We start from the raw sequence: 13,597 nt of genomic DNA on the forward strand, positions 1-13,597 counted from the left end.
CTACTGAGCCAGCAATTCCCACAACGTGTGTGGCCTTAACAAATATAGAAGTATAGAAGGCCTAGTACATACATTTTTGTTTCTCAGGAAGCCTAGATTTCATGGACTCTGAATTTCTGCACAACAATTTTTTTATTCTGCCTCCTTATTTTTTAGTAGTTCATTTTAAGGGGCAGGGGAAGAGAAGAAAACACCACTGGTAGGATTTCTGGCTGGACTTTCATTTCCTCTTTCTTGTTTGTCACTTGGTGGTTCTTTAACAAGAGAAAAAAATATAGGGGGGGGGGAGGGAGCAGCTGCACCACCTTCTTTCAAATGATTGTTCTCCTGTACTTCAATTTCTTCACCTTTTGGTAACACCGAACTCCTGAAAATTTAGAGCCCTTTCCCTTTAAGAGGGGCTGCTCTCTGCCCAGCTGTTGACTTGCCTGAAGGTGAGACCTCTGCTTAAATTCATGGCTCCAGCTGTCAAAAGCAAAGAAAAGCAGCTTTTCCTTGGCGGCTCTCTGCTTTGGGTAGAGTTTGACATCTTCCTCAGTCAGCAGAATTTAATCAGCATCGAGTACCCACAGCCTCTCAGCTTCTCCACAACTCAGCTGTGGGGGGAGGGAAGGGGAATCTTGCTAATAGAAAAAGGGGATCGTCCAAGCACAATATGTATAAACAGACACAGACAGGAACATGATCTAAAGCACGTTGCTGTCTAGAGATAGTCCCATTATGCCCTTTGATTTAAGAATTGCTGCTACCATTAGCTACAAGGGAACACTCCCACTTGCTTATGGAGGAAATTCTTTCCTTGCTAAGGTTTTGCCATGGCTCCATTACTTACTCTCAGCTTCTCATGAAACACAGCTGTAATTTGCAGTTGACAATGATACTGATTGCAAAAGAAAGCTGATGAAATGTGCACAGGGATATGGTTCCCCATATATAGATGAACAAGTGAACCAACTTCAGCAATCAGTAACACCTTGTTTGTAGTCTACCTAAATATTAGCTGGAAAGATGCCCCTCTCCCATTAATTCTCACTTATATCTCAGTGAATCAAATAATCCAACCCAGTGTACAGAGTTATGAACAACTGGAAAACATTCACATTGCACCTTAAGCCCACAGAGCTTTGGGCCCAACAGTAGATGGATTATAAACTGCAGCCTGTGCTCAAAACAGCTTGGTGCACATAAGCTAAGGTTGCTCACACGGGCAAAAGCTCTCAAGACTTCTTTCTCACATCTAGCCTTGATTCTCCCTCCCCACAAGCAAGCCCAAAAATCCCACAAAGAGAACTAAGGTAAGAAAGGAGGCAGTTAGCAGTAAGGGAGAGGTTGATTATGGGGTGGCATGATAGTTCCTCTTGGAGGTTTCAGTTCTGTGCTGCATGTAGTTATTATGACTGTTTTCTGTTTACTGCACTGTATAATTTCTAAGGAGTCTGCCTGCCTGCTTTCTGTGAGACCCTTGACTTTGAGGAGCAGTTTCTATTCCAGATGGCTATTGTTATGGAGTGAGGCGTGTACACAGTGCTCTCTCAAAGAGACTTTACTTTCATTCTTTCTTGTTTTATTGATTTCCTTTGTGTAAAATAAGAATGTCTTATTAAAATATCTATTTATTCTTATGTTTAGAAAAACAAACTCCAGCAATTCCAAGTAGTTGTTTGACTTCCAACACCAGCAGCTTGTTTACCCTTTCCTGACCATTGTTATGCCAATTGTGGAGAATGAAGCAGTTGCTTTTATTCTTTTTTAGGAATATTATGTGCACCCCAATTTACCTGTTTGATATCATCCTGCCCGACTGCATGTGGTTAAAGCAAAGATGGCTGTTAGAGGGAAACAAATAAATAGTGATAAAGGTAAGGGACTGGCAGAGAGACTACCAAGGGTACTTAAGGAAACAGTGGAGATACTGTTACTTGGGAAATGTCCACAAGCCTGGCTCCAAACAGGCTAGCAGATTAACTTTTCCCAGGCCTGAACCTAGGATCAAAGGTGCACTAAGGGTTAGATTCCAAAGGGATTTAGGTACCTAAGTCCAAAATTTCAATCCTCAGAACACACACTCAGCTTCTGCCTAACCCTATAAGTGCCTAAATTTCTGCTGATTAAGTCCTGTGGGTGCCTAAAAATCTGTCTTGGGCATGTGCACACTTAAGTCCTGACTCCCAGGCACTTAGCTCACACCTAAGCCCTGGTAGGATTCTCAAGTAGGCATTCCCCTGCCTTTCTTGCCTGAGCAAGTAGGTGTTCTTACAGGTAGCCTAATAGATCAAACCCTGAACAAAACACAGCTGCAGGAGGATAAACCAGTATTTAGAATACTCTCCCAGACTGTGGGAGAGCCAGGTTCAAATCCCAACTCCCTCTGATTTGGACTTGCATCTTCCAGCTTTCAGGAGAGTGCTCTAAACACTGGGCTATGGGATATTCTGGAGTGGAGGGTCTCTCAATCTCTTCTGTTGAAACTGTTCCATATTGCATAAATAGTCATTGGAAATTGGGCTTGAGTATCCTGCATCATTGGTGAGTGACAAACCACTGAGCTAAAGAATCATTCTTGTTCTTTCTCTGGCCCTTTTAAGGGATGTCTCATATTGGGGGAGAGGTTATAAACCCAATCCATATATATGCCAAATGTCCACCATTTAGAAGTGCCATTCTTTATATCTTAACAAGTTGTTGATCATTTTCCTCACACGTTGCCTCCAAAAAAAATCTCTCCTAGATGAGTTACATTCTTATTTCCCTCCTCAAACTTCTCTATAACTCCCTAATGTTAACAGGTACTGTATGGACTCCCTGTAACATCTGGGGTCTCCTCTCCTCTAATAATATCTCTCATATGTAAATAGATTATTGAGAACATCTGTTGTCAGGAGCAATTATTAGTATGTTATACATTACAGTACTCCAAGCTGCCTGAATAATAATTGCAAATAATATATCTGTTGACATTTTCTGTCAGCTATTGAATTAATAATAAGTGAATACATATTTCCATTATCCATTAAACTCCATGGATGGTCAAATAATATTTGTCAAATTTATTAGCAAACTTTCCCTTTTGTCAAAGCAATTATCTAGGAACAATTATTTTAATGATTCAAACAACCCTTCATAACCAGAAGGGGTATAAACATATTTTTTAAAAAATGAGAGCTGAGATTCTGAAACACAGTTCTGTGGCTAGTGATGAATTCCATGGCAAGTATCATGGTTGTGGAACTACAGAATACATAGGAACCTGCCTATAAGAAATTGCCCAACTAATTACGCTAGGTTGAGGGGTACATGGAGATTGCTGATACTGATTTTATGTCAGAGCCAGTTGAAAATTGTCAAAAAACAAACAAACTGTTGCCAAAAATTTCACTTGTGCAAAAGATTTTAGTTGAACATTCAAATTCTTTTGACTAATTCTATTTTATCTGTCTAAAGCCCTGGGTGAATCTCTGGTACTTCCTCACAACTCCCATTGCGCCTGACCCGGAGAACACAAGGGGCAGCAGGAAGGCTCATTATCATTAGTAGCAGAATTGCTGCAGCTCCTAGGATCCCCAGTTGTGGACAAGGACCCCACTGTGCTAGGTGCTGTACAACCACAGAACAACAACAAAGTCCCTGTCCCAAAGAGGTCCCTCCCTTACACACGCCCACACAGGAGCTGGGCACAATCTCACCTTTAGATTTCAAACAACAACTTGGGCTTTGTCCTCTGTGCTTTGTACAGTGCTATGCACACTGTCAACTCTTACCTCCTAATTATTTTTATTTCAATCCACAACTTAGGTTGTGCATTTTGCTGAATGCCAAAGAGTCTTTGGCAGTCTTTAAAATGTTCATATAGTATGCAATAGGGTGTAGAGAGGGATATTTGAGCCCAGATTGGGGTTGGCTTTGCTCTGTGAGAAGCCACATGCAGTCTCCACCCAGTGCAACCCTGAGCCAGCAGTCAGGCATAACCCCTCTAGAATTTCTGAGCACAAGGAGAGGGAAAGACTAGCATTGCCCAGAGAGACAATTGCCCAAAAGTGTGGGGTGAGGGTAGAGCTGAGCTGGCACTGGGAGTCTGGCAGGCTCCCATGTTCTGGTATGAACTCCTTTTGGAATCCTCACTGGGTCAGCCAGAACGTCTTTAAGGGTGGCAAGTGGTATAGACAGGTTTCAGAATGGTAGCTGTGTTAGTCTGTATCAGCAAAAACAACGAGGAGTCCTTGTGACACCTTAGAGACTAATAAATTTATTTGGGCATAAGCTTTCGTAGGCTAAAACCCGCTTCACCAGATGCATGGAGTGAAAAATACAGTATCACAGCACATGAAAAGATGGGGGTTACCTTACCAAGTGGAGGGTCAGTGCTAACGAGGTCAATTCAGTTAAGGTGGAAGTGGCCTATTCTCAACAGTTGACAAGAAGGGGTGAATATCAAGGGAGGGAAAATTTTACTTTACTCCCAGTCTTTATTCAGGCCTAATTTGATGGCGTCCAGTTTGCAAATTAATTCCAGTTCTGCAATTTCTTGTTGAAGTCTGTTTTTGAAGTTTTTTGTTGTTGAACAATTGCCACTTTTAAGTCTGTTATTGAGTGTCCAGGGAGACTGAAGTGCTCTCCTACTGGTTTTTGAATGTTACATTTCTTGATGTCTGATTTGTGTCCATTTATTCTTTTGCACAGAGACTGTCTGGTTTGGCCAATGTACATGGCAGAGGGGCATTGCTGGACCATGGTGGCATATATTACATTGGTAGATGCACAGGTGAATGAGCCCCAGATGGTGTGGCTGTTGTGGTTAGGTCCTATGATGCTGTCCCTTGAATAGATATGTGGGCAGAGTTGGCAACGGGGTTTGTTGCAGGGATTGGTTCCTGGGTTAGTTCACTCTCACAGACCTTGGAAGACAGGCCAGTCCTTGCTTACAGCCTCCCAACCTGAAGCAAATACTCACCAGAAGCTACACAACAGAAACACTAACCCAGGAACCAATCCCTACAACAAACCCTGTTGCCAACTCTTAATATTCACCCCTTCTTGTCAGCTGTTTTCAAAACTGGTGTAGAATAGGCATGCCACATTTATAAAGAAGCCTCGCTCTTCATTTTGTTCACTACTACCTCTGAAATGAGCCTACAGCACAGCTCTGTAACATAGGTGTAGGAAGGTTTAAAAATTATGCCCCAGAGAACAATGTGTACTCCCTGAACCTGATCTAAAATTGTGTTAAACTAGGAGTGTAGAGGCAGGCCCAGAATTTAACTATCAAAAGCTGAGAAAATTCTCACTCTCACACACACAATTAGCCTAATACACACTGATACATTAGTCACTGCTACAATTCTCACAGGCCACGTCTTCAGTGCTTAAAAAAAAAAAAAAGTATGTTCTTTACCTCAGGTTAGCTAATGCATATGAGCTATCATGACACAAAAACACAGTGAAGACAAGTCACTTCAGTTTTACTGTGAGAGAAACTAGGCAAGGTCAGTCCCAGGTAGGGGTATAGGGGATGACCTCACCTAATTTACCTCACAGAAAAAAAACTAAATTGCCTGTTCTTAACTGTGATTTTTTTTGCCACACAATAGCTCATGGTTGCTGGTTACCCTAAGATTAAAAAACACACCTTTTTAACAGGTGAAGGTGAGGGCACAGAAAGACATGCCCTCTTGCTGACATATATCTATACAGACACTCTTGGCAACACCCAATTGTATTGCATATGCACACAGCTCTCTTAGACCCCACAGGGCCATCATTTTAAAATGTAGAGGACTAGCCAGCTCTGCTCTGTCTCCCTTCTCCCCTCCTTCCCCCGTTTTGCTGCAGGATTTGCCAGCACTTGTCTTGGCAGGAGCCAGCCTTGCACAGTAAAACTAAAGAAGCTTCCAGTGTGTTCGTGACTCACCCAGTCTTTAGCAGCCCTCCTCTTCCCCCTCCTCCAGCGCACAAAGAGAAACAAACATACATTGATACATGCTGGGAACATCCACACAGCGCTTCACAAACATGCATGGTCTGCGCTTCCGTAAATCAGGCCTTGTCACAATTATACATGCATATACCACACAGAGTGAGGAGCATACACACCAACATCCACATTAAAAATAACAGAGCATTTTTACTGAATACAGGCTTGGACTACAGTTTGGAAAGTACATTCAGATTCAGTGTTGAAAAGTAGCAAGTGCCAGGCTGACAGTCCTGGAGACTGAAATCCTTTGTTTGTGCACAGAGAAGGTAAAACAGCAGCGTGAGCAGCTTGATACAGCCCTGCCAATGTGCCTCAACCTTTTGGTCTGTACGTTCTCTCTGTCCAGTCAATCTCTGTCTTTTCTGTAGAGATTGTCAGACAGAAGATGTATCATTGATGGTGATTGTGTGACACGGCCACCTGCCCACTGGAAATCACCCTGTGAACATTTGATTTTCCACACAGGCTACCAGTCATTTGTCATATAGTGAAGAATCAATTTTCCGCCACTGCTAACCTTTTCTGGATTACAACCAATGACCTAGATGTTAAAGGCTCCCTATCCCATCACCAGTCCCCAAAGTGAACCTGTCCTGTTCTCTAAATAAATGAACAACTGAGTAAACAGGAAGATTTTATTGTCTTTATACACAAACATCTACAGACTTTAATTTTTGCCTCTTATTAGCCCCACTTGAGAAAGATGACAACCAGGCTCCTTCACCTCAGGACTTTAGCTATCACTTATGGGAAATCTTTGTCCGTAAGTTATCGTATGGACCTTCTTCTGCCATCCCTCTTTAGTTCATTAGCCTTGGAAACTAAATGCCCACCCTTGCCTGCCTGTGTCTACTGGATTTTTTTTCTCCTGCACAAAAAAGGCAAGAGCAAGGCAAATCGCTGCAACAGAAATAAGGAGTCTCTGATCTGTGGTTCATTCTAGAGCCGTATAGGAGCCATTATGGAAGCAGGGATCAATGGAGTGCAGTGTGCTCCAGACATGCCTCCAATATGTTTCCTATTCTAAAGGGGGTGGCATGGAACCACCTAGCAAAGAATCAGTTGTAAACAGGAGATATAGTATGCTGCCCTGGGACTAGACAAATCCAAGAGGGAAGTCTCAGAGAATGTGTGCGCAACCCTATAAAACTTGCAGAATAAACCCTCAGCATATAGGAAAACCACACAGTGTACAGTTAATACACACAGATGTGCTGTCAGTCCCCACTGTATTGCATCAGAGGCGATGGGATGTTTTAAGTTTGGAATGGGAAGAGTTTGAAGAACAGCGATACATAAGGAGTTGCCTTTCCTCTATGAGGGGGCAGGGAGGTGTTATCATTTCTACATTAATCACTTGCACCTCCAACCTGTCTGGGTCCCTTGAAAAGAAACAGCAAAGAAAACACCAGCTGCTGCAGCTTCTACTCCTCCTTTGGCACCCTGCAGCTTCCCCCCCCCCGACTGTGTTTATTTTTACAGCTAGTGAATCAGCCAGAGGCTTGCTCCCTGCAACAAGATCATCTGAGAACAAGCTGTAGTTTGCACGGCCTCTGAAACACTGGGTTTGTTTTCTAGTTTATGAACAACAGCAAAATACGTAGCTGAGAAAAGTGAGAGAAATCTTCTGTCACCCAGAGAAATGGGACTTTCATTTCACTCCAGACATAGAGAGGGATTTCCCCAACCTGTTCCAAGAAAGCATTTCAGCCTTTCGCTAGGGACTGTAATGTTAGTGTAAGAAATGAATTTAGTCTTCAAATAGCTTGTAAGCGCTTTGAGCAAGGACCATCTTGTATATTGATTTGTACAGCACCGAGCACAATGGGACCTCAATCCTTACTGGTGTTTCTAGAAGCTACTGTCATATAATCAATAATAATGTTCAGTCACTCACAGGCATCTGTACACTTCTCCTTCAGGGGGCCCCACTGCTTCTTCACCCCATGGAAGGACTATTCTCTTTTTGGGTAAAAAAGAGATTCACTTGTCTTGCTCATTTAGTCACTCCTCCATCCTCAGAGGAAGTGAGCACCTTTTTCTGGGATAAGGGAAATTCAGTCTCATTGAGCCACATTTATTCAGTCACAGGCCTCTCCAACATGGCTACATGAACTGACACTAAAGCTGAGGGACAATCAGTGACCAGTATTACAGTCTGCTCCATCAAAGAACACTTGCCCAGAAGAGACTCTAAAGGGAGTTCTCATTTCCTCTTTGTCTGCTTCACAGTTAGGAAAAAGCATCACAGGGGAATGGAGAGATACAAGACAGGGAATGCAGCAAGGAAAGACTATTAGGAAAGAAGTGGGTGATGGATGGGTGAGGGAGAGAGAGATCTGGGAGAAGGGATGAGAGAAGATAAGGAAAGGAAACAGTACAGAAGAGCAGTGGCACCTGCAGCTGTAACACATGTTGGGGGCAGGAGTGGTCAGTGACTTCAGGTGCTTCTGGGCATGCTCAGCTCCTTCAGGTATGGCTGTAAGGGAACTTAGGGATGGGAGCGACACTGCAGCTGACTGGGCTGGGCTGGAAGGTGGAAGTTGAGCATGGCATGGACTCAACAGGTGAGGTGCTGGGGCCAGCATCTGCAGCAGGGATGGCTCCACAGGGATTGGTGGTGATGTCTGGGATCTGCCTGGCTCCACCTGCTCTGTGCTCATCGGTTGCTGCACTCAGGAACAATTCCATTCTCACAACAGGAATCCGAAGAATACTGCTCCTCTTCCAGGACTCTGCATGGTAAGTGCACCTTTAAAGTTTCATTTGTATTTGAATGTTGTTAGTCTCTAGTATTAAAATTTATAATACGTTTTCCTGATTGTTGACATTAACTTACAACTTGTGTTTTTATTATCTTCCTTTTAGTTTTTGAATTGCCTGTTTTGCCATTAAGTGTATGTGTAGACACCATGCTAAGTCAAAGTGAAAGTGGTTCAGTTGTGCTTACTATGTGAAAAATTGATTGAGGTGCCCTTATAGAAGAGAAGGGAAAGAGAGGAGGGGAGAGACAGAAGAAAGCAGGAGGAAAACAAAAGAGAACAGATAAAGGGAGAACATGACAATATCTTTCTTGCCAGAAACAGCACCCTGTGTCAGTAGAGAAGAGGTTTTGCACCTAAAAATCTAATTCAGGCCTCAGGTTGGGGTATGAGCAATAAGGTAGCCCAAAGTCCTTGACCAAATGTGGAGGGAAAAAAAGAGGACATAAAGGCAGATGAGATGGAAAGGTTCCTATTTCTTAAATCTACCATGGGACAACTCTGCCATGTTTCATCCATGTGTGGGATGTAAGAACCTCCAGCAAATTTAGCATCTTCCACTGGAACAATTTTTTCCTCTCTTTATCACCTCGTCATTCAGGCAGCTGCAGTGGTAGTTCCAGTGTCGACCGCTCCTGGGCTTTGCTGATGGAGGCTTTCTCATCAAAGGCTTAAAGCTGACTACAACATTCTGACCAAATAACATACCTCCCAACATTTCAAGTTGATTAAAGCCAGAGAAGTCTTACCTCTGCTGCATGGGAGGCCCGGCCAGTGAGAGGGTGAGGTGCTACCCCTGGAGTGTGGGAAGCTCTGGGTGGTATATTGTGATCAGTAGAACTAGAGCCAGAAGGCCCATGCTTTCTGGAGGGACTGTTATTGACAGGACGCCAGTGGAAACCGGGAATGTCTGGAAGCAACTCAGCTGCCTCGACAGGAGAGTGGTCAGGGTTTGATAAAGTGCCACTTGTTCAGCTTATCCTGCATTCAGGCTCTCACAAACATGGTGGCAGTGTTTAGTTTGCAGTGCAGCACCTGTCAGTGGAAGCCAGGGATCTCTATATGAAGCCCCCTGGATTTTGCAGACACAAACCTAGCCCAGAGATGCCTCCCAAGGAAGGAGGCGTTTGAGCTATTCACAGGCCTGGCCATGCAGGACGACACAGCAGGATCGTAATATTGTTATTTGACTTCACTGGGGAACAAGGCAGAGAAGCCTGCAGCACTCTGAAACTCACCCCTACCTCAAGCCTCACAGTAGTACAGTCCTAGGAGCCCTGGGGACGTATTGCTCCCCAAAGCAGAATGAAACTGTGGAGTGACACAGGCTTTGCACTAGAGACCAGTCCAAAGGGGAGGGGAAAAACCCCTTATGTTACTGCCTTACACACACTGGCTGCTACATGAAATTCTGGGGACTTGACAGACTTACCAATTCAGGACAGGATAGTCTGTGGCACTTGGGATCACCATGCTCAGGTATGGCTGCTCTGAGAAGGTGGTGTCACATTAGACAAATGCTTAGACATGAAAGCCCTTGGAGGCACAACACCCCCTGGAATACATGGAGGGAGACAACAGCAGAGGAGAGCAGGTGGCCAGGGTTCCATATCCAGAGTGAGATGCATTTACTGTGGGAGACAGCAGGAGCGGGTAAAGGAGAAGTACCTTTGTGGCACTTTAAACCATTTTAGCAGAGTGTACAAGAGCAGAACCAGCTCTCAAAAAGATTCAGCAGGAAAAGGCACACCAGCCAGTGGTGGTTCATCATCATGAGTCTCTCCTTGTGTCTGAGAACATATCAGGTTTAGGCTGCCAGGACAGGAAACAACAGGGACACCACCAGTCTCTGTGCATGCAACTATGGTGCGATTTCAGCTGGATAGCAGGGCCTCCTGCAGTGTGATTCCTTGGGGTGAATTGGACTCAAATGCACTGTGACACACAGCACCTCAGCACCCTGGAACCCACATATTCATCATTGTCATATAATTGAGATGTTTTGTACAAAGTATGGCTTGTGTGAGGTATCATTTTAAAAGTCTTGATCTGTTGAATATTAATATCCTGGAGTCCTTGTGGCACCTTAGAGACTAACAAATGTATTTGGGCATAAGCTTTTGTGGGCTATAACCCACTTCATCAGAGTGAAAAAAAGTAAGTAGGTATAAATATACAGCACATGAAAAGATGGGAGTTGACTTACCAAGTCGGGGGTCAGTGCTAACGAGGCCAATTCAGTCATGGTAGATGTGGCCCATTCCCAACAGTTGACAAGGTGTGAGGATCAACAGAGGGGAAAATTATTTTTTCTAGTGACTCAGCCATTCCCAGTCTTTATTCAGGCCTAATTTGATGGTGTCAAGTTTGCAAATTAATTCCAGTTCTGCAGTTTCTCATTGAAGTCTGTTTTTGAAGGGTTTTTTTGGTTGAAGAACAGTGACTTTTAAGTCTGTTATTGAGTGTCCAGGGAGATTGAAGTGCTCTCCTACTGGTTTTTGAATGTTACAATTCTTGATGTCTGATTTGTGTCCATTTATTCTTTTGCAGAATCAAACATCAAGAATTATAACATTCAAAAACCAGTAGGAGAGCACTTTAGTCTCCCTGGACACTGTCAATTAGGCTTGAATAAAGACTGGGAGTGGCTGGCCTTTATCCTCCTACCTCCCCCCGCAGGACAAAGACTTTGAACTGGGGAAGTTAGTCTCAGCCTGTGTATTGAGGAACTGTAACCTGCTTGTACCATCTGTCAGGTTGAGATACTGCTTGATTCAAATCCTGCTAGTTTAGAGAATTTAGACTGGGAATTTATTTTTATTTCTTAAGTAAACAATTTTGATCTCATGCCTGCTACACATAATCACTTAATATCTATTTTATATTTTACCTAAAACAATGTGTTTTGGTTGAAGTGTTTCGGGGAATCTCAGCTCAGATTACAAAGGCTGATGTGTCCATTTTCCTATGAAGTAGTGGAAAACTGAGTAATGAGCTTACACTGGCCAGGCTTCTGACCGGTGCAAGATGGTACAGTTCTGGGGTTCAAGAATGGGGAGCTGGGGGGAATTGGCTGGAGCCTCCCTATTGATGGTTCATGAGTGGCTGGGAGATTACTCATGTAACTCAGTTGGGTGTGTCCCTGCCAGTGGATGTCTGTGTAAGTGTGGGGCCTGTCAGAGGTTTGTAGCTTAACATCAGCATAACAGTGTGAGAGGCAGTCCGGGTTGGTGGGTTTGGAGAGCTCAGTGGTCCCACAGTCCAGGTTACACCCTGGGGACCCCATGACATGCACCCATTACAAAGAGCAGGCGCAAGTTAATAATATACAATGAGAGCATAATGCAGCCCATAGGAAAAAGTGACCTCATAGTAACTAACCTGAAAAATAACAGATGGTGCCAACTGAAGTTTATGGTGGTGGAGGGAAGCACCACAGACCTCTCCTGGGGTCATACAAACTGTGGTTTTGATCAAGGTGCAGCATCAGAATTTTATAGCTGCAGTGCAAGAAGCAAAAGGACGAGTCCCATGGACAGTTAAGACAATTTTAAATGCATATGGGAATGTTTTCAAAAGCAATGGGTATCTTAAAGAAAAGCCGTGAGTTGAAGTAGACCTCCCAGTGGAACCTATGTGCTTACCAAGAAGGAAAATTTCAGTGGCACTACATAATTCAGTGCACAGAGAATCTGCAGAACAGGAGTATCATAGCATCTGTGGCGGCCAGTAGAGCCTGGGTAAGGAGCCCGCCAATGGCAAAGAAGCCATTAGGCAAATTACACATCTGCATAGACCCAAAGCCTCTGAACCATGCATTGAATTGCTGCCCACACCCTAACCCTAACTCTAAACCCAGCAACAGAGGTGTTCCGGAGAAGACTCACCCAAGTGCTGGAAGGACTGCCTGGGAAAATAATTGCAGGTGATATCCTCATTGTGGTGAAGACAGCAATGATACAGAAGCTAAATTAGACCATGATGGGAAACTATAAGCTTTTCTACAGCAATGCAGGAACAAGAACATAAAACTCAGCCCAGAAAAAATGCAACTCTGAGTGTCAGGTGACATACATTGGACATCTGCTCCCATGGACCAAAGCAGATCCCAACAAGATCAAGGCAGTCAGAGACATGGTTACATGTGGATGTGGATCTAGTGGATGTGAAATGGTTACAGCACTTTGTAGGAATGATAAATTTTTTGGTCCCAGTTCTAGTCACACCTGGAGGCAGTAGTGGAACCCATATCTGCTCACAAGTCAGGATTCTGAGTGGGATTGGGCAGGTTCCCAACAGCAAGCATTGAGTGTACTGAAACAAATGATAACAGATGCCCCTGCCCTGAAGTACAACGAGCCAGGAGAACCACTGACTCTCTAGTGTGATGCACGGGAGAAAGAACTGGATGTAGCTTTTTTGCAGGAGCAGTCAGTTGCTTACGCCAGCAAAACTCTGCCAGAGACTGAACAGGGGCACACCCAAATAGAAAAAGAGCTACTGACTGTGGTTTATGGAGTGGAGTGATTCCAACAGTACACCTGTGTCCACCTGTAATAGTGCAATCAGACCACAAACCCCTAGAGACAGTCCTGGCAAAGTCCCTTCTTAGTACTCCAAAGAGATTGCAGCACATAGTGACATGCCTCCAGTGCTACCAGGCAGAGGTCAGATATTATCCAGGATGATTACTGATGTTAGCTGGTGCTCTGAGCAGCAAGTTTTTTTTTTTTTGCTAGTAATTTAATAACCATCTTTATTAGCTACATTGTTAACATATATACAGAGCATTTAACTCCAGCAGCAAGTTTTTTTTTTTTTTTTTTTTTTTTTTTTTTTTTTTTTTTTTTTTAGAAACTTGAAA

At 43.7% G+C, this 13,597-nt stretch overlaps 1 long non-coding RNA gene across 1 annotated transcript; it reads left to right on the forward strand.

Moving 5' to 3' along the window:
- Positions 1-690: 690 nt before the first annotated feature.
- LOC123356899 lies at positions 691-9,441 on the forward strand. Its single transcript, XR_006575448.1, has 4 exons — positions 691-1,295; positions 1,754-1,859; positions 8,674-8,713; positions 9,335-9,441. It is a non-coding gene; the product is annotated as an uncharacterized LOC123356899 (long non-coding RNA).
- The last annotated feature ends 4,156 nt before the right edge of the window (positions 9,442-13,597 follow it).

The sequence above is a fragment of the Mauremys mutica genome, unplaced genomic scaffold (assembly GCF_020497125.1).
Source record: "Mauremys mutica isolate MM-2020 ecotype Southern unplaced genomic scaffold, ASM2049712v1 000009F_np12_subseq_1:161612_obj, whole genome shotgun sequence".
In the NCBI taxonomy this organism is placed as follows: Eukaryota; Metazoa; Chordata; order Testudines; family Geoemydidae; genus Mauremys; species Mauremys mutica.